The sequence below is a fragment of the Ailuropoda melanoleuca genome, chromosome 1 (assembly GCF_002007445.2).
Source record: "Ailuropoda melanoleuca isolate Jingjing chromosome 1, ASM200744v2, whole genome shotgun sequence".
Lineage (NCBI taxonomy): Eukaryota > Metazoa > Chordata > Mammalia > Carnivora > Ursidae > Ailuropoda > Ailuropoda melanoleuca.
In genome coordinates this window covers 45,692,496-45,720,038 of record NC_048218.1, presented here as the reverse complement: position 1 = coordinate 45,720,038, position 27,543 = coordinate 45,692,496, and the positions used below count along the sequence as shown (strand labels likewise).

The 27,543-nt window shown below is 40.3% G+C and overlaps 1 protein-coding gene across 4 annotated transcripts in view; it reads right to left on the bottom strand.

Annotated features, from left to right (window-relative positions):
- The window catches only part of TMEM45A (transmembrane protein 45A), a 66,474-nt gene extending 40,560 nt beyond the window's left edge, over positions 1-25,914 (bottom strand). For 2 of the 4 annotated variants that reach the window (XM_034657318.1, XM_034657311.1), the window contains exon 1: positions 25,578-25,914. The gene's annotated coding sequence lies outside the window, so the exon portion shown is untranslated. Of the gene's footprint in view, positions 1-13,095; positions 13,245-25,577 lie in introns of those variants that run through there. The other 2 variants (XM_002917077.3, XM_034657315.1) reach the window with 2 other exon arrangements.
- Positions 25,915-27,543: the final 1,629 nt, after the last annotated feature.

The following is a 27,543-nucleotide window of genomic DNA, read 5'->3' as shown; positions in this document are numbered from 1 at the left end:
GGAGGGAAAGCCAACTAGAGACTGTTGTGCAAGGAAAATAATAAGCCCCACAAGGGCTGATGGGATTTTTTGAGTAACTCCTTAGAATCTACTTGGACACAGTGAGGGGTCTCAGGGTCCTACACTGGATGGTCTCTTGAAGGCCCATCTAGGTCCTTGACATCACTATTCAGCGTCCAGCCAGCATCACAGCTACACAGAAGTCAGACCACAGCCCATCACCAGATACAAGGAGGCTGCTAACTGGCATTAGGGATGCAAAAAGAAAGCAAGGCCAGAGATTTCTGGAGGCATCACTGTTGATCAGCATGTATATGGCTTATCATTCATTTAAACAATGCAGGGATTAAGGGGTTTATATTGAGTAGGCACCAGTGTCTTACCTTATTCACCCACGTCTCTCGAAGGGGTACAAATTACTATTAGCCTCCTGGTATTAACAGAGGAGTTAACTAAGGCTTAAAAAAAGATAAGTAACTTAAAGGATTCGCACAGCTGGTTAAATGGCAAACTGGGATTGGAACCTGGTGTGACTCTATAACCCATGCTCTTGCTAATATGCTCTTGCTCCTCCCCGAGACCCAGAGCAACTGAGTGCTTCAAGGATGATTAGGGCTCCAGCATGCCTGGCCCAGAGGGCAATGTAGGGCAGAAGTGGAAATACAGGAAAGTGGCTGGAGGTGAGGCTTCAAAGTCTGCTCAACGTCAGCTGAAGAGGTGGCCCTCCCTGCTGTAAGCTGTGCTTCTCTGGGAACTGTGGTTATCTATGGAAGGAAAAGGTTAAAGGGGCAAAGTGAGAGAAGGACAGGGCACCTGGCCTACTGCTCCTCTGCCAGTATCAGGAAGCTAGTAAAAGCTTTGAAGGAAAGCAGTTACATGGTGTAGGTGGTATTTCAGGAAGATTAATTTGCCAGCCATGCACAGAAGATATTAAAAGGAGCAAGAGGCTGGAGGCAAGGAAACTGGTTAAGAGGTGATTGCCGGCACTCGTTTCTGAGATGATGAGTCTGAGTCAGAACAAGGCAGTGAGAACAAGGGGAAAAGGTACAAATGTGATAGTTACCTACAGTGAAGGAAGGGCTGCAGGAGAGCTGCAGAGCCAAGGCTGTGGTCCATGATGGTCTGAGGCAGCCAGAAGAGAGGAGGAAAGACACTACCAGAGCTGGAGTGGCTTCGCCTCTGCACACTCGGGAACCTGCCTCTTCTGTCTCCTCATCAGACCAAAATCTCCAAGGATACAGGGACCCTTCCTGTGTTTGGAAGCCCCACAACTTGTCCCTGTTGCCTGCCATAGGCCAGGTGTTGAGTAGACTGCATAAATATTGACTGACAGTCTATTTACTCTGCCTGGAACTCTGTTCCCACCTCTGCCTGGAAACTTCAGGTAGGAAGGCCTTCCTGAAGGCCCAGCAAAAACATGTCTTCCTCAGATAGGCCTCCATGACGAGCTGATCTCAATTAGGTCCTCCAGTTTTCCTCCCCACAGAAAACTTTCTTCACAGTTCTTACTACCATGCAGAATTTTATACTTGTTTAAAATTTTATTTTTTATTTCCTTTTGTTGCATTTGTTCTTGCTGGTGGTTTTCTACCTTCCCACATTAAATTACAAGCTCCACAAAACCAGTATTTCATTTCACCACTGAGTCCCCAACAGCCAGTGGTGTCCCATAGAGATAAAATGCAAGTCACAAATGTAATTTTAAATTTCCAGCAGTCACATTTTTTAAAATAAGAAGAAAAAGAAACAGGTGAAATTAATTTTAAGAATATATTTGGTCGTATTTAACCAAATAGATCCAAAATGTTATCATTTAAATATGTGATCTATTGAAAAAATTGATGAGATAGTTCACATTCCTTTTTTTTTTATACTAAGTCTTTATCTTCTGTATTTTACACTCATAGCACATCTCAATTGGGACTAGCTACACATCAAGTCCCATGTGGCTAGTGGCTACCATAATGGACAACACAGATCCCTGCAGGATGCTTGACGTGTATTACTAACTTAATAAAAATTTGATTCGTGGGAAAGGAAAGGTGGAAAGGGAAACAAGAAAAAAAAGTGGAGAGAAAAAAAGATAGAAAGAGAAACTAACATTTGTTGGGTATTTTATGTTAGGTTCTTTCATATTTCAATAAATTATGTGATTTAATTCTACCATCAACCAACCCTGGTGAGGTAGGCATAACGAGAACCACCTTTATAAATGGGACACTGGTTTGGAGATGTCACATAACTTGCCCAGGATGACACTGTCTTATGAGCGAAGGAACCAAGATTCAGAACATAATCTTCCTTACCCAATTGTGCTGCCTGCTCTCACAGAAGCCATACATAACAAGTCTAGTCAGGCCCAGACTGCTATCTAAATCTCTCATTCAGATAAAACATCCCAGGGCTCCTATAATATATTGTTTTGAATCCCATAGACACTCATTTCAAAAGTATGATCTGATTATTGCAGGCTAACATGGGAGTCTCTGCTTCCTCCTCCAGAAGTGTTTTAAAGGGATCCTTATCGCGTTTGCTGCTGTCCATTAGGAAACTACTATGACCAAACAAAATGGAGACATTTGAAGTACCCCAAATACGCCAAGCTCGCTAGCATGCCTCCTAGCTCTACATAGTTTTCCTGCTACCTAGAACACTTCCCTCCTTCACCTGATTAACATGCATCCTATATGACTCAGTTCAAGAAAAAAAGAAGGAACAAAGAAATGGAAAAAAACTCATCAGTCATCTCATCTCAGCCAAGGAATCTCCCTGACCTGCTCTCCAAGTGTGAGAGCCCCCCTTTACTGTGTTCATAAGATACTCATGTGGAATTTTCCTGCAAACCATCATTATACGCCTAGGGTCTCCCTCACCAGACTGTGAGCTTCTGGACACCAAGAACCATGTCTTTTATCTTTATATACCCATTGGCCAGCATTTATTGAATGGGTTGTTAAACAAATTGATAAAGGAATGGAAGGATCGATGAAAATGTTCATAACCCTGTTTAAGTATAAGAAGTAATACTTGGTACCACACAGTCCAAAGAGTTAAAAGAGGACTAAAGTACTCTTTTGATATCTGCATCACACTCAGGTTAGTTGTCAAGTGTGGGTCACAGTGACATGAGCAGATGGCATCGGCAGAGCACTGTGATGCCTCCAACCATATCGTAAGAAGCATTGTTTTAAGCTGTGCAGATGTAGCAAAATTGGGACTTGTCACACTGTGAGCTCCAGGGAGGTTAGGGATATGTGCAAGTCATGAAATAGGAATATGGTGGGTAGGAAGATGGATGCTAAGCAACAGAATGTGGGCCACAGAGCCAAAGACCCGAGGCATGCTGACCAGGAGGGGACAGGAGACATGCAGTGTTGGTATCCATATACCCATCAGAAGGACAGGTGGTGGCAGACTGCACTGAGCAGAGGGCCAAACCTCAGGAACTTAGTTCTCCCTAACTCACAACACCTTGGACAGGTATGTTCACCCTCTGGGAATATCTTGAAAGATGTTTACAGATAGAACTCTTGGCTGTACCTGAGATTGTGGTCTGTACTAAGTGTTGGGTCAGAGCTTTTAACCTTTTGTGCACCACACTGGTGTGCTCCTGGTGGGTACAGTTATGTCAGAGGAAAATACAAATTCCCTCAGTCCTAGGAGCAACAAGGTGAATATAAGGGAGCTCCAATGCTTATGGAAGCCAGAATCTACCCCTCAACCCTGGCCTATTGCCTAGAAATGAGCCCTCTCATCTACATGGTATCATGTTCTATGTAAACTCTGCCATGAAAAATGTTGGAAAGTATTGAGTTAGACTATATCAGGTGAATGAGCAAGCTTCAGAGACTTAGAACTTTTAAAAAGTATTTCATTTTGACAGGGCCAAGTGGGTAGAAGATAGGAGATATGATAGTAGCCAGGATCTGGACCAAAAGCCTTGCAGAATTATAAGCTCTCAAATGTAAGTACAAACCAAGTACAAGACCAGCTTAATTCTGAGAATTCAGGTGGAAGATGGGACATTAGCACATGGCATCATTGAAAGTAAATTAATAATAATAACCCACAAGAAGAAGGCCCAGGTCCTCAACAAAAGCACGCTCCTGAAAAACAAACATATCAAGGTGAGTGACACTTCATCCCCCCAATAGCCCATATTTCCTAATTGAGAAAGGCAGGTCAGGGGCTAGAGTCAGCCCTACAACCACTGCCTGGCAACTACCCACCTCTCTTCCTAGCAGGGTACAGCCCAGGGAAAAATTAGTCCTTAGAAATCAGAAACATTCAAGGAATTTCTCATGCATACCATCATTGAAGCCCCATAAACAAGCCAGAAAATGAGGAGGAGAGGATATGATTGTCAGTGAAGCTGGGCTCATTACTCCCATGCCCCAAATTTATTCGCCTGCCCTTGTTTGGTTGTCTTTTCAAGCATAGATCTGAACTCAAGGTTGGATAGAGCTAGGAAGGCACACAACCAGAGAACCACAATACCTAAAAGACAATTACAGGTATCAGGAAAGCATGGCTTCTTTTGAACTCTTACTTAACCAGAAACAACAAATAAGGAAGAACAAACACCTCTCCCCACACTACTAAGCTTGTCAGAAATATACTTGACAGTCACAGCAAATGGGCCTCAAGCTGTAACAGGACCAGGGTGCAGGAGAAAGGCAAGAGTTGAATGTGGCAAGGAGGCCCTATTCACTCTGAACAGGTGGCAGACAAGTCCCACTTCTCAGCATGACTCTGGTTGGCATCACGGCTTGGGGATCTGAGTAGGCAGGAGAAGGCCAGGCCCATCTGGCACAAAGTAGTATAGAGTAAATGGCCCCAAGGGTGTGTGTGTATGTACGTGCTGAAGCTACCGTGGCACCTCAACAGCCCTAGCCAAGGAGAAGCTAACATCTCAGATCTAAATAAGCCCTGCCAAGGTAGGGCAGACACCAAAAAGAGGAAACTAAAGTTAATCCCCACCACACCCAACCTCCACCAGAGACGCAAATGTCACCTATACTCCATCTGTTAACTTTGTCAGTGGGGAGCTGAGCAATTGCCAGAGGAATTTAAGCTCTACTAAATACCAAATTAAAAGGCATCCAAGGCATTTACAGAGCTCTACTCTCTAAATTTTGCTCCCAGCTTCTAAAGGGATTCTTCAACAATTAGAAATGACTAGAAAGCAAATATCTTCCTTCTTGAAGGCTAATAAAATGTTCATTAACTTATCATCTACCATGGGCCAAAGAAGAATTAGGGAGTCTCCTTGATATGAGTCTTACCTTGTCACTTCAAAGTAGCAACCAGGTCCTAGCCTGGAAGTAACATCATGGTAATCTCAACTTTTTTACTTCCCCTTACTCCTCCATTTCCTAGAGCAAGACAGGAAAAGTGACAGGACTTTCTTAGTGATGAAATACTCTTGCTCCCATTGTCTTAGGGACAGGAAATGATGAAGGCAGAGGCTGCTGTAGTCCAAAGGCTTGAAGCCAGGTTGGCAGCCCATGTCTACTTGTTTCTTCAAGGGATGTAAGAAGAAGCACTAGAACCAGAAGCCCAGCCCCACCATGGTTCACTTCAAGCTGCACAGGGTTGGAGGTTCCTGTGGAGTGAGGGTGTCTTAGAGGCAGGGTAGGGGAGGAACAGGATTATATAAAAAGACATTGCAGGTAAAATCACACACACACACACACACACACACACACACACACACACACACACAAACAGAAAAGAGCAGAAGACAAAAATAGGAACAAAGAAAAAGGACATGAATAGAAAATAGTAACAAATATGGTAAATATTGAACTATACCAATAATTAAACATCATTGGTCTAAGTGCATCAATTAAAAAACAAGATTGTTAAAGTGGATCAAAAAAAAAAAAAGACCAAACAGTATGTTGTCTACAAGAAACTCACTTTAAATATCAAGACACATATAGACTAAAGGGATGGAGAAAGTTATATTATGCTAACACTAGTCAAAAGAGAGAAAGAGTTAGATATATTAATTTCAGACAGAGCAGACTTCAGGAAAGATATCAGGAATAAGGAGGGGCACTGCATAATGATAAAGGGGTCAATTCTCCAAGAAGACATAAAAACTGTTAATGTGTATGGGCCTAACAACAGAGCATCAAAATACCCAGGGCAAAAACCAATAGAATTGCAAGAAGAAATAGATGAATACACTATTCTAGTTGGAGGCTTTAAGACTCTCCATCAGAAATGGACAGATCCAGAGCACCTGGGTGGCTCAGTTGGTTAAACGCCTTCCTTCAGCTCAGGTCATGATCTCAGGGTCCTGGGATCAAGCCCATGTCAGGCTCTCTGCTCAGTGAGGAGTCTGCTTCTCCCTCTCACTCTCCCTCTGAGCTCTTCCTCTTTCTCTCTCTCTCTTAAATAAATAAAGTCTTAAAAAAAAAAGAAATGGACAGATACAACAAGCAGAAAATCAGTAAGTATATAACTGAACTCAAAAGCACCATTAATCAAATGGATATAACTGATATCAACAGACTACTTCATCCAACAACAGCAGAATACACATTATTCTCAAGCTCAAATGAAACAGTCACTAAGGTAGATCACCATCTGGGCCATAAAACACACCTTAACATATTTAAAAGAATAGAAATCATACAATAATTCTCTTAGATCACAATGCAATTCAATTACAAATCAATAACAGAAAGGTAGCTAGAAACTCCCAAAATAAATGGAGATTAAACAACACTATAGGAACACTATAAACAACTCTACACCCACAAATTGGATACCCTAGATAAAATGGACCAATTCCTTGAAAGATACAATTTACCAAACTCATGTAAGAAATGATATAGACAATCTGAATAGGCCTATATCTATTAAAAAAATTAAATAAGTAATTAACGACCTTCCAAAACAGAAAGAATCAGGCCCAGATGGGTTCACTGGTGAATTCTACCAAAAATTTAAGGAAAAAAAAGCATCGATTCTGTATAATCTCTTCCAGAAGATAGAAATAAAGGGAATGAATACTTCTTAACTAACTCTATGAGGCCAGCATTAGTCTAACACTAAAACCAGACAAAGACATTACAGGAAAACAAAACTACAGACCAATATATCTCATGAATAGAGATGCAAAACTTCTCAGCAAAACATTAGCAAATCAAATCACAGAATGTATAAAAATCATTATACATTACAGCCAAGTGAGACTTATCTCAGTGTGGTTTTTGAATATTGTCAACATTTTGAATGTTGGTTCAACATTCAAAAATTAACGAAATTAATATATCACAACAGGCTAAAGAAGAAAAATCACATAATCATACCAATAGATGCAGAAAAAACATTTCACAAAATCCAATACCCATTCATGATTAATTAATTAATTAATTAATATATTTATTTATTTAAAAGGCCTCTCAGCAATCTGAAGTAAAGGGGAACTTCTTTAACTTAATAAAGAATATCTACAAAAACCTACAGCTAACATCATACTTGATGGTGAGAAACTAGAAGTTTTCTTGCTAAAATCAGGAATAGATGCTATCATACTAGAAGTCTTAGCTAATGCAATAAGAGAAGAAAGGGAAATAAGAGGTATACATTGGGAAGGAAGAAATAAAACTGTCTTTGTTCACACATGACCTGATAATCTATATAGAAAATCCAAAAGAATTGACAAGAAACTAGAATAAGCAACTGTAGCAAAATTTTGAGATGCAAGGTTAATATGCAAAAGTAAGTGGGACTGCTTCCCTAAGACAAAGGAAACCATCAGCAGAATGAAAAGGTAACCTATAGAATGGGGGGAAAATATTGGCACATCATACATGCCATAAGGAGTTAATATCCAAAATATATAAAGAACTCATACAACTCAATAACAAAAAAATTAATCCAATTTAAAAATGGGCAAAGAAATTGAATAAACATTTTTCCAAGAAAGACGTAAATGGTCAATGGGTACGTAAAAAGATGCTCAACACCACTAATGATTAGTGAAGTGCATATCAAAACCACAATGAGATATCGCCTCACATCTGTTAGAATGGCTATTGTCAGAAAGACAAGAAATAACAAGTAATGTGAAGGATGTAGAGAACAAGGAACACTGTTGGTGGGAATGAAAATTGGTGCAGCCACTATGAAAAAACAGTATGAAGTTTCCTCAAGAAATTGAAAATAGAAATACCATATGATCCAACAATTACACTACTTGGCATATATCTAAAGAAAACAAAATCACTATCTCAAAAAGATATCTGCATCCCCATGTTTATTGTAGCATTATTTACAAGCCAAGACATGGTAACAACCTAAGTGTCCATCAACAGATGAATGGATAAAGAAAATGTAGTGTGTGTGTGTGTGTGTGTGTGTGTGTGTGTATACACATATATATATATTTATAAAGAAATCCTGCCATTTGGGACAACATGGATGGAACTTGAGAGCATTATGCTAAGCAAATTAAGCCAGACAGAGAAAGACAAGTATGTATGATCTCACTTATATATGGAATCTAAAAAAAAAAAAAAAGGAAAAACAAAATAAAAAACAACAACCAAACTTGTAGATCTAGAGAACAGACTAGTGGTTGCCAGAAGTGAGAGAGGAAGGCATGATAAAATGGGTACAAGTGGTCAAAAGGTACAAATTTCCAATTATAAGGTAAATAAGACCTGGGGATAAAATCTTCAACATGGTAACTATAATTAGTAATACTGTATTGTATATATGAAAGTTGTTAAGAAAGTAGATCTTAAAATTTCTCATCACACACACAAAAAATTGTAACTATGTGTGGTGATGGAAGTTAGCTAGACTTACGGTGGTAATCACTATGCAACATATACACATGCCAAATCATTATGTGGCATATCTAAAATTAATACAATGTTATCTGTCAATTATATCTCAGTAGAAAAGAAAAGAAGACAACCAATTGGCCCAATTAAAAAGTGGGCCAAAGACCTGAACAGACAGCTCACCAAAGAAGATATACAGATTGCAAATAAGCACGTGAAAAGATGCACAGTAAATATGTCATTAGGGAATTATAAATTAAAACAACAGTGAGATACTACTACACACAAATTAAAATGGCCAAAATTCAGAACACTAGCAGTACCAAATATTGGTGACAATGTGGAGCAAGAGGAACTCTCATTCATTGCTGATGGGAATGCAATATTGTACAGCAACTTTGGAAGACAGTTTGGCAGCTTCTCACAAAACTATTCATATTACAGTATGATCCAGCAATCAAACTCTGATATTTAGCCAAAGTTGAAAGTGTATATGCACACAAAGACCTGCATGGGGATGTTCATACCAGCTTTATTTATAATTGCCAAAACTTGGAAGCAACTGAGATGTCTTTGAGTAGATGAATGGATAAATAAAATGTAATACATTCATAAAATGGAATATTATTCAGTGCTAAAAGGAAATGAGCTATCAAGCTACAAAAAGACATGGAAGAAACTTAAACTCATATGACTACATGAAAGAAGCCAATATGAAAAGGCACTATATGATTCCAATTACGTGACATTCTAGAAAAGGCAATCACCATGAAGACAGTAAAAAGATCAGTGGTTGCCAGGGGTTAGGAAGGAGGGAGAGATGCATGGGCAAAGCACCAAGGATTTTTAAGGCCGTGAAACTATTCTATATGTCACTATCATGGTGGATACATGTCATTATACATTTGTCAACCCATAGATTGTGAAACACTAAAAGTAAACCATAATGTAAACTAACTTTGAGTGATAATTATGTGTCAGTAAAGGTTCTTCAAAATGTATCTCTCCACTGAGAGATGCAGATTGTGGGGAAGGCTGTGTACTTGTGGAGGTAGGGGATATATGGGAACTCTATACTTCTGCTGAATCTTGCTGTGAATGCAAAACTTTTCTAAAATATAAAGCTTATTTTCAAAAAAAGGCACTGCAGGTAGATGCCCAATGTATAAAATCACATAAACAATGAAACAAACAGTATCACTTTCCAGAACCCAGCAGGGATAGCCAAAAGGGAGAACCACAAATTTATTCTGTATCTGGCATCTAACCAGCATCTTAACACAGCCCCAAAGGAAAAGCCAATATTCATATTCTGTGCTTCCCAACAATTTTTGTTTTCATGACCCAAAATTGGTGAGGTCTCCTTGAAACAACAGGAGAGAGTGGAGGAGTCAGCAAGCATTCCTACTGACTGGAAATTGTGTCTAGTACGCTGCAGGGGAGCTCTCTGGGTATCTCAACAGAAGCCGGCTCTGTCCCAGCTAGCCAAGTCATCCTCTGGCCTTGACCCAGGAAAGAGTCTCCCTGGAATAACTGCCAAATTCCACAGTCACTTTCAGATTCTGCAGGCCTATTGGTATGATCAGAGCCCTAAAGGACCATAGTCACGGCTGGAGAAGCTTCTTCATGTGTCCTCAGTTTTTTCCTCTTTTAGCACCATGTTGCCTTCTTCTGAAATCCCTCTAGTTTATCTCAATTGCAAAAGCTCTATTTTTCCTGCTCTATACCTATAACAAGACAAGTGCTAAAACACAGTTACTGCTTGGGCCTCACCAAAAGGAGACAAGAACAAGCATCAACCAGCTACCCATGATCATACCCAAATGCATCCTCCTAGAAGGGCTTGTGTTTCCATGTGATTGCAATGTGCACAGCTGTGCTGAGAGCACCCCAGCTCAGGATGCAGCCACATCTCTAGCACCAGATGTGAAGGGTAGCAATAATGGGCCCTGTTGATATAATGGTACCTCAACTGAAGCCGAAGAGAACCTACCTGGGGGAGTATCCCATCGTGCTTGTTTGCCAGCCCATTCCAAAAGAACTTAAGGTTGCTTACAAAGATTGGCAACATAAAATAAAGAGGAATGAGAAAAATGGGAAGTTGAGGGGCTTGGAATCTCTGGATTGGGAGTGGAAAAAGACTGGCTACAATTGAATGATGTTTAACTTCACAGTTCCCCACCTCATTCTGTCCCTTCTTTACTGGTCCTGCATGATTCTAGCTTTCTTGTCAAGGTCATCAAAGACCCCCACATTCCTAAATTCAATGGCCAATTCTGTCTTGGCTTAATTGAGCCACTAGCAGGATTTCACAGAGCTGATCACTGCCTGCTCCTTTGAAAATATTCTTCCCATATTTTTCCTCTTCACTAGCCCCTCCTTCTTTTCTGGTTTCTCCTAATCCCTAGCTTCTTAAAATTAGAATGTCCTAGGGCTCAGTGTTTAGAATTCTGTCTATCTCCTCAGTACTGGGGAACCTCATCCCTTTTCACAACATTCAACAGTATGCCACATGCCTATGACCCCCAGATTTTTATTCATAGCCCAGACTTCTCCCCAGAACCCTAGACTCCTTATATCCACCTACCCACTCAGCTGTCCAACATACATCTCAAACACAAAACTGTCCAAAGCAGAACTCCTGACACCCCAACAAGATCTGCCTACCCACAGTTTTCCCCACTCAATGACAACACCATTCTCCCAGTGTCACCAAGTATTCTACAGTCATCCTTGACTCCTCTCTTTCTCTCATTTCCCACAACTAATCTGTTAGAAAATCCTATTGGCTCTATCTCCAAAATATGCCCAAATTCTGACCACTTTTCACCACCTCCCCTGAGACCACCCTGGTATAGGCCTGGTTTATTAAAATGGTCTCCTAACTGGATTCTGCTTCCACCTTTGCCCCTTTCAGACTATTCTTAGCACAGAAGTCAGTGTTACCCTGTTGAGATCTAAGTTATGCCCAAGTCCTCACAACGGCCTAATGGCTCCATATGATTTAGCTCCCAACACTTCTCCAGGCTCCTCTCCTTTCATCTACTCCCTACTAGCCACCCTGCTTCTCCTTGAACACACGAGGCTCTCCTTTACCTTTGTATTTGTTGTTTCTCCTAGTTAAAATACCCTTCCCCCTCATCTCATCTAAGCCTTTGCTCAAATACCCTCTCAATGAGGCCTTCCCTGATCACTCTATTTACAACTTCCCCATCCCCCTTTTCTGCTTTATTTTCCCTATAATGCATCCCCTTCTCACATACTACATAATTTACTGACTTATTTTGTTTATTGCAATTAGAATGAAAACTCCATGAATGTAGGATTCTTTTTATTTTTCTTTGCTGCTTGGAACTGTTCCTGGCATATAGTAAGTGGTTCAGTATGTAAGTGTTGGATGGATGAGCGGAGGTGTAAATGGGTGGATGGATGGATGGATGGCAGGACTTGTGCTTCAGCTGCCAGATTCCTGAATATCCAAGAGGGGAGACATGTCATAAATCAAGTAGAATTCAGCATTTAAGACACAGATCTCCCCACATCTACTCTGCCTGTGTAACTGCAGTGCTAGATCCTAACATAGAATGAAATGAAATGTCCATGGAATCATTAGAATTAGGCCAGGCTTAGCTTTGTCTCAATCAGCCATAGCCCACAATAAGTGGGCTGGGAAAACACTCAGGAGTACAGGAGTTGAGAATGGCAAGCCATAACTCCAATGCAAGGGGAGGTGGCTAGAGGAGGAGTTGATACACTAAAGGTACCAGTTTCTATTGAGTTTCTACCATGTGACAGATACAACACAAGATTGTTGGTCAGCATTACCTCATTAACTCCTTGCCACACTGGGAAGAAGGTATTATTACCCCTATTTTACAAATCAAAAAACTGAAGTTCAGAGAGGCTATTTTCACAATAACCCAAATACACTGTAAAAGTCAGGATTCAAACTACATTGATCTATATGAATCAAATTTCTTATTCTTTACATACTAAAGGTTACTCTAGAAATGGTGAACTAACCTTTGACTGTTTCAGATCAATTCTCCCTTCCTAGTCCTTCATCATACTTAGTCTCAGTATAGCAAACATCTTAGAATTGGAGCAGAAAGCATAAGAAAGATAAAGTTAAAACTGAGTCTTTGTTTCTTAATTAATGCTGAAAATTTTCCAACAGAATAAAAAAATCAGTAGGCTGAAACTGGACACCTTTCAGTCAGCTTTACACACATTCACATACCCATGTGGCACCAACGACAACAAACAGGAAAACAAGATTTAAACTTACCACACTACCTTCACCCAAATCTTTCATGGGTCGTAAGTACCAAAGATGTGCCGCTTAGTAGCTAACAATCCTGCAGATGCTGCTTAGTACTCAAGAAAGACAAGCATATTTCACCAGCATCTGCCTTGCAACAGCCCCAGAGAAATCTCTTTTCTTCCTCCCACTCACGTTTCTCCCTAAGCATTGTATACACTGCCAGTGGCCTCCACCTCCACCCAACTTACAGAAACCTGGCCCATTACACCCTGCAATTAATATCATCAGACATGCAAGTCTGATTGTCGACATATTGGGCATGTTCTCGCTTACCAGAAGACACTTGTCCTTTGCAGTCAGGGAGGCACTACTGACTCACTGTCAGTATTTCTCCAAAACCTGTGAGGTATTTACCTTCATTTATCCCCACTCACCAAGTCTGCCTCCAGATTAATCATTTCCATGAAATTGTTCAACCAGCCAGCTTAGGTGTTCACTGTGAAAGCACAGCAAAAGTAGAAGTTTCCCACAGGGATTAGGCCCACCCATGACTCTGTTTCCCTTACTTGGGCCAACGTACCAAGCCAACTAGCTCATACCCACTCCTACCCAAGGGCATCTATGAAGACTAAGAAAACTCAGGAATGAATATTCACAATCATGCTGCTGGTTTCAGCATTTGGACCCATGACTAATAAGAATATTTCTTGGTTCTTGCTTTAAAAATAAGACCCACTGGAGTGTGTGTAGAATGCACCTGTGAAATTGAAATTGTGCTATCAAGAGCCCATAAAACAAAGTAAAAAAAGGAGATTTAGAAAACACTTCTTTTCAAAAGATGGAAGTACCATATGTTGTCAAGACTTGACTCACTTTTTAACTCCAGGCTCTAAATTAGTACAGAAATTATTCTAGAAAGGGAAAAGATCCTCTGAAAATCTCCTATTAAAGGAGATTAAACATTAAATCAATAAAGACAAGAGAATGAGCAGCAGTTTCATTAGGTGCTCATCTGGATACATAAATTTGGAGGAAAGTGATGAAACAGGCCCTTGATTTTACTTTTCCACCCTTGTTACACCTGAATGACCCTAAAAGCTGAGAGGGAGAACCAACTATATGATTTGTAGGGCCCAGAGCAAAAGGAAAATGCAGAGTTCCTTGTTTATAAATTGCTGAAAATTTCAAAATAGTGACAACAGAGCATTAACACAAGCATGGGGCCCTTCTGAAACTGGAACACTGTACAACTACACAGGTTGCACACCCACAAAGCGGGCCCTCCAGAGAACTTGTTCTCTGAGTGATGGAAAGAGACCTGAGAGAAACTGTGACTGAATTACATTCAGTCATCATGCCTCCTGGATGAAGTGTCCTAGGAAGCTCAAAGATCCCAAGAAGGGTTATTCCATTCTGGTATTGCTTGGAGAGGAAAAGAGCAATTTCTCCTGTAAGATGTAATCCTGAACTGGACTTGTGCAAATATGTCTGTTTCCTTGGGAGATTTGTAAGCTTTCTACCCCTGTAACCTTTTTTTTTTTTTTAATTTAAGATTGACTGAGCTCAATTAACCTAACCAACTGGATTGATCTGGAAAGATAAATCTTATAGGAGTGGACCCAGTAAGAAATCTGAGTGTTTGCTGACAGAAAATTTCCTATAATTTTGGTTAAAGAAGAGATTATTCTGTCAAGTTGGAAGAGTCCTCTTTGGTCATCCGCTTAGTAATGGTTGAATTTTATAAGAACTAATTACAAAAAATATAAGACTCAACTCTATGGCTAAGGGAGTAAATTAGTCTTCAAGCAAACTTCCAACAAAATTTTTGAGAAGACTGGTTCAGTCATTTTTTTTCCTCTATCTGCTTCTTAACTAGCCTTAAGTTCACCTTTATTCTTGCGTTTTTAGTCAATATAGACTCAGAACTGCCCTTGATGAATTCCTTCTCAAATCATACCCACAGGAAAAAGACAAAAAGACAAACTTTGGTTTAGGGATGGTGGAGGAGAGGATATTTCTAAACATCAGTTGTTAACTGAAACATGGAAAAGTAAAGTGATGATGTGCCAAACAAGGAAGGAAAGAAGATACCCTTTGAGCCCAGTCTTTCCTGAAAATTTACTTTTTCAGGCCTTACCCAGTTCCTCATTAACAATAGTCCATTTCCAAATCTACCAAGATGCTTTATGATTCAGCACAGCAATGACTGATAAAGTACCAAAAGGAAAAGTCAGAAGCTTAAGTGGGCTCAGTAAGTCAAAGCTGTTTTCCATAAAATGTAGGACTGTGCTCTTTGAAAGTAGGAGTGGGTGCTTTTTCAGTGGTAGCCCCAATCTTTTTTTTTAATTATTTTTTTTAATTGAGTGTAGTTAACACACAATGTTACATTAGCTTCTGGTGTACAGCCAATTACTTGATAAGTTTAGACGTTATGCTATGCTCACCGCAAGTGTAGCTACCATCTGTCACCATACAGCACTATTACAATATCATTGACTATATTCCCGATGCTGTGCCTTTTATTCCCATGACTTATTCATTCCTCAGCTGGAAGCCTGTATCTTCCACTCCCCTTCACCCATTTGTCCACTCCCCCACCTCACCCCTTAGGCAACCATCAGGTTGTTCTCTCTATTTACAGGTCTGACTATGCTTTTTGTTTGTTTATTCTCTTCTGGAAAACTCAACTCCCATCATAGAAACAATCAGAATGTCACCACCTATTAGGGTGCAGAACCAGTTTCAATCCACTCACCCCACCCTCTCTTACTCATTACCACCATGAAACATAAAAAATTAAAAATAATGCCAAAAGCAAAACCAACAACACTTATCACAATTAATAAGACAACAATTAGATATTATCAAGTTTTTTACACATTTCTCTCCAGAAACCATAATCTTTGTCCTGAATTGCATCTTCCTGGTAGACTAATGGCCCCTAATATGCCCAGGAGTACAGAAGGCAGTCCTGAGCTCATCAGATAGAGGCAGAAGGCTCTCATCTATGCTCTCTTAATCTTGCATCTCTGTCTCTCTCTCTCTCTCTCTCTCTCTCTCTCTCTCTCAGTGGAAAACATGAGAGAAACAGAACCCCCTTCAAACAATGCTGATTTGGAGGAAATTAAAGTGATAAATGGATTCCATCTATCATCTAGTGTGGCTGTTCTTACTGCTGTTATTATTATTAAATACTGCAAATGAATCATTTCTGCGATGAGAACCAACACAGTGACATGGGAATACTGACCAGCATCTATCCCTACATCCCAATAAAGTTTGTTAAGACTTCTGACTGAAAGCTTCCTTTCAACGTGAAAAAGTGACTTTAGTACTTCTCCTTTAAAAGACAAACTGACTTCTGGTTTTCCCAAAGACTGAGCATTTAGTCCCTATCCTCCAAAGAAAGTAAAATCTCTATCAAATGATAGTCATAATATCTTGTTGTCATCTTAAGTAGGAGTTTCCCAATAATTGATCTGGGCTACAACATGTTAAAAAACAGTTTTCCAGCATCTGAGAAATGGTTATAGGTTTATGAAGAACAGCAATATAGCTGCACAGACAAAATGGGAAGGAATGACAAGGTGCTCAGCACCAGCCAAACTGAAGAAAACTCATTTATTCTATAAACTTGTCAAGTCACTAAGTTGTACACCTGAAACTAATGTAACATTGTGCATCAACTATACTCAAATTTTTTTAAAAAAGGAAAACTTGTTTTAAAAAGTTAAACTTATCTCTGCAAAGCACCTATGCAGAGATATCCAGAGGTTGGGCTGTCAGACTGGACTTCAAGGAAGCAATGGAGCAGAGAAACAGAGAAAATGTCCAATTCTCAGAGGGAGAAGAGACAGCCCAGGCTCAAAGCCTGGGACTAAGTTATGAGCCTCCAGAGCTTTCAGCCTAAGGCTGACTCCAGGGCATCCTTCTCTGACCCAGCCTTATACCTCTAGTAATGAAATCAAGCCCTGCCTCTTCAACTTCAGTCACAGTCCCAACTGGACTTGGCTGCATTCCCTCCCCATGTGCTTCTGTTGGGTTTCAAAGGCTTCTGGTTCTAGACTCAGGCTTAGTCAAGCCCCTTAGACCTGTCGCGGATCTTGGCAGCCCTGCTTTGACTCTTGTTGCTCTCCATAAGGCCTTTGATTCTGAGTCATCCATTAGCCTCAACAAATTATCCTCACCTCACCCCCCACCCATTGCCCCCTACTCCTAGCTCCAACACTTAGGATGCATGATGCATTTGGCCAGTATTACTCTTAGCTGAGTTTACCTCACCATAATCCAATGGGAAGGTTGGCGTTCTCAAACACAGAAAAAACACAGAACTCAGAAGTCAAGGTAAAATCAACACAGACCATGGTTTGGCAAACTCTGGCTTATTATGTACAAAATGTTACCATAGTGAAGACCTCAACTGTTTGACTTTTTAATAGTACAAATACGTGCATGTAGGTACACCAGGACAGTCTAGGATAGTGTGTTTATTTCCATTTTATTTTTTTTAATTTTTTTAAAGATTTTATTTATTTATTTGACAGAGATAGAGACAGCCAGCGAGAGAGGGAACACAAGCAGGGGGAGTGGGAGAGGAAGAAGCAGGCTCCTAGCGGAAGAGCCTGATGTGGGGCTCGATCCCATAACGCTGGGATCACGCCCTGAGCTGAAGACAGACGCTTAACTGCTGTGCCACCCAGGCACCCCTATTTCCATTTTAAACGTAACTGCTTCGCTATTTTAGGGTGCTGGACATTGTGAATTTTACCTTTCTGGGCACTGGGCATATTTTTATTCCCATAAGAATTACTTTTTATCCTACAATTCCACTTCTAGGTTTATACCCAAAAGAAATGAAAGCAGAAACCCCAACAGATGATTGTACACTGATGTTCATAGCAGCACTATTCACAATAATTAAGAGATGGTGTATTAGTTAAGGTTCTCCATAGAAATAGAACCAATAGGATAGCTACCTATATTTACACATCTATATGTCTATATCTACAATCTATCTATAGCTAAAACTATAGATATATAATATATAGAGAGAGAGACTTATTTTAGAAATTAGCTAATGTGATTATGGAGGCTGGCAAGTTCAAAATCATCAGGATAAGCCAGCAGGCTAGAAACTCAGGGAAGAGATGATGCTGCAGTTTAAGTCCAGAGGCAGTCTGCCGGCAAAATTCTCTCTTGTCAAAGGGAGGTCATTCTTTTTCCATAAAGGCCTTCAACTGATTAGATGAGGCACATCCACATAATGGAGACCTATCTGCTTTACTTAAGTCTACTGATTTAAATGTTAATCTCATCTAAAAAATACCTTCTCAGAAACATCTAGAATGAGCCTTGCCTTATTTGGTTGGAGTGGCCTAGCCAAGTTGACACAAAAAATTAGCCATCGCAGATGGAAACAACCCAAATGTCCTTCAATAAATGAATGGATAAACATAATGTGATATACACATACAATGGAATATTATTCAACCTTAAAAATACATGCTGTAACGTGGATGAACCTTGAAGACATTATGCTAAGTGAAATAAGCCAGCCATCAAAGGAAAAATATTGTATAATTCCACTTATATGAGGTACATAGAGTAATCAAATTCCTAGAGACAGTACAATGGTGGTTGCCAGTCTGGGAGGGTAACAGTTACTGTTGAATGACTATGGAGTTTCATTTTGGTGAAAAAGTTCTGGAAATGGATAGTTGTGATTGCTGCACAACAATGTGAATGTATTTAATGCCATTGAACTACACACTTATAAATGGTTAAAATGGCAAATCTTATGTTATACTTTTTACCACAATAAACAATAAATTGCTTGTATGTATAGGTTTTACTATGAGCCAGATACTATGCTAAACTCTATATCGTTTTTTCTCATTTAAGGACCATTGCTATTCCCCTCTTTATAATAATAAATACAATATAATAAAGCCTCCTAGAGAAAGTGACTTATTCACGGTACACTAGAAAGAAGCAGATCTGGGATTGAACCCTCACAGTCTGACTCCAAAGTCTATGTGCTCAGTCAGAGTGCTATACTGAAAAGACTGACTACATTAACATAATGAAGTAGAAAGCAAATTAAAATATTTTTCAAATACTATTTTAGAGTTGATACGAGACTTAAAGAGGGGCTCCTGGGTGGCTCAGTCATTAGGCGCCTGCCTTCGGCTCAAGGCGTGATCCTGGGGTCCTGGGATCGAGCCCCGCATTGGGCTCCCTGCTCCGTTGGCAGGGAGCCTGCTTCTTCCTCTCCCACTCCCCCTGCTTGTGTTCCCTCTCTCGCTGGCTGGCTCTCTCTCTCTGTCAAATAAATAAATAAAATCTTTAAAAAAAAAGACTTAAAGAATATAAAAGAATTAAAGAATGAAGTACCAAAAAGATGTCAAATCCAGACTAAGTATAAATAATAATGGAACACCTAAAATAACCCTGCATCAACCTTCATCATGAGAAGTTCTTATCCCAAAACCATAGCATCTCCAGGAATAAGACAATAAACTTTGATGTCCAAGAAATAGAAGTAGAATATTTACCTGACACCTGTCCCATTTTGCCACAAGCCTTGGAACATTTCAGTTTCTCTATTTTTTTTAAATAAATATGTTGTGGCTCCAAATCACAATATTTTCAGTGATGAAAAACAGAGCTTTTCCACCATTTTCATGAATAAGATAAGGTTGTCCACTCTTACTTTTATTCAACATAGTACCAGAAGTCCTAGCCACAGCAATCAGACAAGAAAAAGAAATAAAAGGCATCCAAATTGGTAAAGAAGTAAAACTTTCCCTATGTATAGACGAAATGATACTATATAGAGAAAACCCTAAAGACACCACCAAATAAACCACTAGAATTTATAAAGGAATTCAGTAACGTTGCATGATACAAAATTAATATACAGAAACCTGTTGCGTTTCTATATACTAATAATGAAGCAGCAGAAATAAAAATTAAGAAAATGATTCCATTTATAATTGCACTAAAAAGAATAAAATAACTAGGAATAAACTTAACCAAAGAGGTGAATGATCTGTACTCCAAAATATCAAACACTGCTGAGAGAAATTGAAGAATACACAAATGTATTTAATGCAATTTCTATCAAAATACCAACAGCAGGGGCACCTGGGTGGCTCAGTCAGTTAAGCATCTGCCTTCAGCTCAGGTCATGATCCCAGGGTCCTGAGATAGAACCCCACATCAGGCTCCTTGCTCAGTGGGAAGGCTGCTTCTCCCTCTGCTGCCCCCCCCCGCTTGTGCTCTCTCTCTCTCTCTCTAATAAATAAATAAATGAATAAATAAATAAATAAAATCTTTAAAAAATATATACCGACAGCATTTTTCACAGAACTAGAACAAATAATGCTAAAATTTGTATGGGATTTTGAATAGCCAAAGAAATCTTGAAAAAAGAGGAACAAAGGTGGAGTTATGATAATCCCAGATTTCAAATCATATGACAAAGCTATAGTAATCAAAACAGTATGGTACTGACATAAAAACAGATACAGAGATCAACAGAACAGAATAGAAAGCCCAAAAATAAATCCACACTCTTATGGTCAGTTAATCTATGACAAAGGAGGCAATAATATAAAATGGGGAAAGAAGGTCTTCAATAAATGATGTTGGAAAAACTGGAGAGCTACATATAAAGAATGAAACAGGATGACTTTCATACACCATACACAAAATTAAACTAAAAACATATTAAAGACCTAAATGTGGGACCTGAAACCATAAAGCTCTCAGAAGAAAACATAGGCAGTAATTTCTTTGACATCGGCCAGAGAAACATTTTTCTGGATCTGTCTCCTAAGGCAAGGGAAACAAAAGCAAAATTAAACTATTGGGACTACACCAAAATAAAAAGATTTTACACAATGAAGGAAACTATGAACAAAACGATAAAGCAACCTACTGAATGGGAGAAGATATTTGCAAATAATATATCTAATGAGGAGTTAATATCCAAAATAAATGAAGAGTTTATACAACTCAACCCCCCCCAAAAAAACCAAATAATCCAATTAAAAAATGGGCAGAGGACCTAAATAGACATTTTTTTCTGAAGAAGACAGATGCTCAACATCACTAATCATCAGGGAAATGACAATTGAAACCACAATAAGATATCACCTCCACCTGTCAGAAAGGCTAGAATCAAAAAGTCAAGAAACAGCAAGTGTTGGCAAGTATGTGGAGAAAAAGGAAACCTCCACAGTATTTCCAGCCACCGTGGAAAACAGTATGGAGGTTCCTCAAAAAATTAAAAATAAAATTGCCACATGATCCAGTAATTTTGCTACTGGGTATTTACACAAAACAAATGAAAATACTAACTCAAATATATATATAGAGAGATAGGTATATGTCTCTCTCTCTCTATATATATATATATATATCCCTATGTTATTGCAGCATTATTTACAATAGCCAATATGGAAGCAACCCAAGTGTTCTTTGATAGATGAATAAATAAAGATGTGGTATATATACACAATGGAAGATTACTCAGCCATAAAGAGAAGAATGAAATTTTGCCATTTGCACCAACATGGATGGACCCAGAAAGTATAATGCCAAGTGAAATAAGTCAAACTAAGAAAGACAAATACCATATAATTTCACTCATATGTGGAATTTAAGAAACAAAACAAATAAACAAAATAAAAAGAGTCAAACAAAAGAGTAGACTCTTAAATACGGAAAACAAATTGGTGGTTGCCTGAAGGGACATGAATGAGGGAGGGGTGAAATAGATTAAGAGAACTAAGAGTACACTTACTGTGATTAGCACTGAGTAATGTATAGAATTGTTGAATTATTTTACAACTGAAACTAATATAATACTGTATGTGAATTATATTTCAATTAAAAAAAGTTGTGGTCCCATTTATATTTTCAGATTATATTTAGATCTATACCTGTGAGTAGATCCTTACAGAAGGACTGAAAGGACACAGACCAAACAAGTAACAAAGGCTCTTTGGGGGAGAGTAGGAGAATGAGAAGAAAGCAGGTAAATGAAGGCGAAACCATTGCTTCTGACTCTTAAACACTTTCAGTTGTTCAAAAAGGATAATCAGTTGGGGCACCTGGTTGGTTCAGTTGTTAAGCGTCTGCCTTTGGATCAGGTCATGATCCTAGGGTCCTGGGATTGAGCCCCCCCATCGGGCTTCCTGCTCAGTGGGAAGCCTGCTTCTCCCTCTCCCACTCCCCCTGCTTGTATTCCTTCTCTTGCTGTGTCTCTCTCTGTCAAATAAATAAAATCTTTAAAAAAAAAAAGAAAAGGATAATCATTCAGCTGATATTTACTGAATGTCTACTATTTGTTCAGGTATTATGGTGGGTTTTGTTCAAACAAGATGAAGAGACAAAGTGCTCGCCTGCAACGAGCCCCATCTAATAGACAAATAAAATGTCTTCTGTCGCCACACACAGCACATCCCATAGACATGACTCATGTTTATATTCTGAACCCTCTAGGGAAATTTTACCAACTCAATTTTTTTTTTAAGATTTTATTTATTTATTTGACAGAGAGAGACAGCCAGCGAGAGAGGGAACACAAGCAGGGGGAGTGGGAGAGGAAGAAGCAGGCTCATAGCGGAGGAGCCTGACGTGGGGCTCGATCCCACAACGCCAGGATCACGCCCTGAGCCGAAGGCAGACACTTAACCGCTGTGCCACCCAGGTGCCCCTACCAACTCAATTCTTAATTCTTCTCTCCCCCTCCAATGATCCTACTTCTGTGGAGTTCTTGACTATCATCATGACAAGCAAGAGTAGAGCGTAGCCTAGTGGTTAAGGCTTGGGCTCTAGAGTTCGACTGGGTGTGCATCTGCCATTTGTTCACTGTGTGACCTTGGGCAAGTCTCTTAATGTGCCTGTGCCTCTCTCTCCTCAGTCAATACGTACCAACCGTCCCAGGGTTTAGCTCATGAGCTAAAATATGTTAAGCACTCATAATAATGTCTGCCATGTATTAAGTGGGCAGGAAATGTTAGCCATAGATGTATCAAAGAGCCGTCTGCAAGCAACAGACTGTCCCAGAGAGGAGGAGAGAAGAAAAACAAGATCATCTAAGGGAGCTGGAACCTTAGAGATAATTTTACAGATGACAGCACAAAGAAGGGCATAAGGGCTCCATGTCTTGCCTGAGGTCACACAGGTGGTCAGCAACAGTGCCAGGGCCAGAACTCAGGTTCTCTCTGCCCCAGCACAATGCCCTCAAGGAAGAGAAAACAGGAGAGCTCCGACCTAACTCTCCACTTAGGTATACATTACAGGTCTTATCTACTTCCATAATTGTAAACTACAAAGTTACAAGTACTAATACGTGAATAGATCATTCTCTCCACAGGGCGAGAAAGAGCTATTCTGCAGACACAGTGTGTGTATGGGAGGAGGGGAGAGTTGGAACAATCACATCCATGTCAAAGACTTTAGGGCAAGGCCTATTTTTTAAAAGTATCAGGGATAATAGCCCAGAATATCAGACCACTTCAGCAGAGCTCCCAGACAGACACTACAGAGTCTAAAAAATATGGCCCAGGCTTACTGCTCAGTCCTACCCACACAACCTGCAGGCCCTGAAGGGAGGTCACAGAAGTAGTGGAGTGAATGGGGAGTATATGCTGGGCAAGAGGTGGAGACTGGACCCTAGAAAGAGATTGTTCCAGAAACACCTCCACCATATAACTGTTGCCATTTCAGCTCACCGTCCCTCACCCATCTACATCCCAAGCCTCCCCATCCCCACCAGGATTTCCATACCATCCTCTCCCACCTCTCCCACCCTTCCAACCCTTCCACCGATGCACCTCTCACAGATTATCCTGCATCACAACCCATTGTCCCCAAGGATAGATCCACAGTTTCCAGCCTCTGTGCTTTGCCCATGTTTTCCCTTTTTCCTAGAATGCCTGCCACCTGCTGTTCCATGATCCCCTTCCTCTCAACCAAACCTGTTTGGCAAAATCCTTTGCCAGAAAACCAACTGTTCTATGAATCCATCCTACAATAAGAAGTCCTCTTTCCATTCTCTGCACTCCTAGAAACTTCTAGCTCTTTCTCTGGCACCTGATAAATTCTACTCTCCTCTCTAGATGCTCTCCTTTACAGCATTATATAGTGCATCATTAGCAAGAGGTCAGTACTCAGTAAATGCTAGTAGATAATTTGGAGGTCAGAATGGTGGCTGGGAAACTGACATATAGAAGAGGAAGCCAAGAAGGAAGGAAATGAAAAGTGAGTACAACAGTAAGGCTTACTATGTGCCAAAACCATTGTTTAACCTATGTCATCTCATTTAGTCCTCGAGACAACCCATGAGGTAGGTGCTGTTAATATCTCCACATTACAGAGGAGGAAACTAAGGCATAGATGGTCTAAGTAACTGACCCAAGGTTCAAACAGAGGGATTGTAAGTTGAACCAGGCCAATGGGCTCTTTCTATTGTTTTTCTGTGACACAGTTCTTCTAACCTTGCATCCCTGAAAACTACTTCAACTGTTCCATCCACCGTTTGCACTCCTGTTCTGATTCAACAACACTCTGCAACTTGCAATTATGGCACCAAATCTCCACTTATTGCTTTCTGAGCCAGAAATTACACACCAATTCCGTCCAGATCTGCCATGACAGTAAATAATATATGACAAAGTCTCAAAATCCAAAACATTGCTTAAACAAAATTATAGACGTTTTGAATGGAATGGGCCTCAGGCCATTCACCTAGCTCAATATTTGCCATCATTTCCCTTTCTAAATCCTGAAATATGTGCCACAAATATCTGCAAGTATACACATCTATCACTCTAAATATTACTTTGATAGAATTATGCGATTAACATACAATTATAATGTTATCAATGCACACAATTGTTTGTCACATATTTAATGTGCTTTTTAACAATCATAAAGGAATTTGACCTCCCACTATGGACAGGAGAACAAATTGAAGATATATTTGGGTTACAACCACATTCGCATGTAAGTGAAACAGAGTTACCTATAGAATTTGAACTGTAAGTTAATATTAAACATCCTATTAACGCAAGCAAAAGTTTTGTTAATTCAGAATAAGTCTGGTAACTTTCTCAATCTTCTATCCAAACAGTCAGGGAAGGGAGGGGGTGGATAAAGATTTCAGCTTTACAAATGTATATTTTGTTCCCACAGAAAGAAAATAGGAAAATAAAGTTTTCAGTAAATTCAACTTTGAGGTTTGGAGAGGCTTAACAGGATACCAGTTAAATTTCTGTTCGCAGGAAATTTTTAAATAACACACACGTAACCAAAAAATTAAATTAAAATGTTAGCAAAGCAGAAGGGAAGGAAGCCGGGGGTCTGTGCAGTTTGTGGCAGCGAGCGATATTTTCATCTCTCTGATGAAAAGCAGATAATGAGAACAGCAAAAAGACACAGGAGAGAGATCACAGCGGGAGAAATAAGATACCCAGCACGTCTCCAAAACTTACCCAACTTGGTCTGTTTACTCAACACTATTTTTCTCACTTTGCCAGTTTTAAATCAGACAGCGGCTGGGCTTTTGTTGTTGCTGTTTCTGTTCTTTTGCTCCCAGAGCCCCATGAAAATTAAACTGTGTGTTGAGTGGGATCTGGCCCCGTCTCAATTAGCGGGAGGAAGTTTTAAGCTTGGATCGTCGGTTGCTTCTTTGGGAATATGAATAATAATAAGTGGCTAGCCGGAGAGAACGTGGGGGACGTGCCCAGCTGACGTCGGGCCCGCGAAGGGGCCGCACCGTTCCTCAGCGCAGCTGTCCAGATGTGCTTCATCTGGTTCCCCTGCGGGGCACGAACCTCGGCGGGAGGACAACCCGAAGCTCCAGCTCGTTGGCTGCCGCAACTCCTCGCTTGCCTCCTATTGGTCAGCCAGTCCGCCACTCTCGCGGGTTTCGGCCCGCCCCCGCCCGCCGGGCTTTCTCGCTCCATCCTCGAAAGGAACCTGGAAGTGCAGCGCGGGCGCTGATGTGGCACTTAGAAGCGGCAGCGGGCCCGGGAGGGGCCCGGGATGGAGAGGGGGTCCTGCACACCCAGGATTTACCAATGCCCTGGTCCCCGTTATACTCATGCTTTTAGGCCGTTAGGCTGGTTTGTTTAAACACAATGACTGGAATCTGTTCTTGGGATGAAATTAAGGCACGCCAGAGTTGGCTTAAATCCCCTGCATTTCCGAGTGGACGAGACTGGGGCCCCGAGATGCCCACGCCCCCAGCGGCATTCAGGCCACGCCTGAGGACTTCACTCTTGCCGCTTTCTCTGGGGAGCAAATAATAAAATTCAAGAGCCTGTTTCTTGGGGACAGTATTCTTTTGTTGGGGAAAAAAATTTAATGAATCCTTCATGGAAGTCATTATTAACCGGGAAGGTGGCTGTTTCTGCCTAGAAGCCCAGTGTTGGTTACAGGAATGCTTTGGAAGACTTGGTTGGCTTGGAGTTTTTTGACGGGTGTTGGTAGTTGTAGAAAAATGGGAAATGTTGCTTTATTCTGTGAGAATTTAGACAGAACTGCACCAAACGATACTTTGATCCTGGGGAAATCATTGAGGGGTTGACTGGTTGGTTGATTAGTTGGGGTGCAATTGCAATTATAATGTAAGGATATGATAGAAATGTGACCTCACTGAAATACTAAGATCCCAAGAGCAACACTCATTTGGGCCACACACCATGAAATGTTCCAGGCCTTGTACTAAACTGCTTTACCCACATTATCATATATAATTCTTACAACCATCTTATGAAGTCGATACTATAATTATCTCCATTTTCAGATGAGGCCACCAAGATGCAGAGAAGCGTATTCTAGCATGCTACCAAGGTCTCCAGATTATGTTTGTGGTACTGTATCACGGGTACTTACCAAATGATCTTACCTGTCATTTGCCAGAAAGGGATGGGTCAGAATGTATTGAGTGCAATGCCTCTACCTTCTGATGTCCAAAGTTTCACTACACAGATGATGCCCTCATGGTTGTTATATTTGTTACCTATTGCTATGTAACATATTACCACAAATTTAGGAGCCTGAAATACCACACATTTACTATTGCACAGTTCCTAAGGGTCAGAAGCCAGGTATGGCTTAATTGGATCTTCTGCTTAAAGTCTCACAAGGTTGCAGTCAAGATGTCTGACAAGCTGCATTCTCATCTGAAGGTTCAACTGGAAAAGAATCTGCTTCTGAGCTCCCTTAGGCTGTCAGCAGCATTCATTTCTTTACGCTATAGGACTGAGTTCCCAGTTTCTTTCTGGATGTCTGCTAGCAGCTGCTCTTACTTCCTAGAGTCTAGCTCTGCAGTTCTTAAAATCCAGGAGGTGAAGATCATGGGGGATCACCTTACAGTCTGTCTGACACAGTAGGCTAATCCCACGCCTTAGTCTAGGTAGCTCTGATTACAATATAATCACACCTCCACAAACC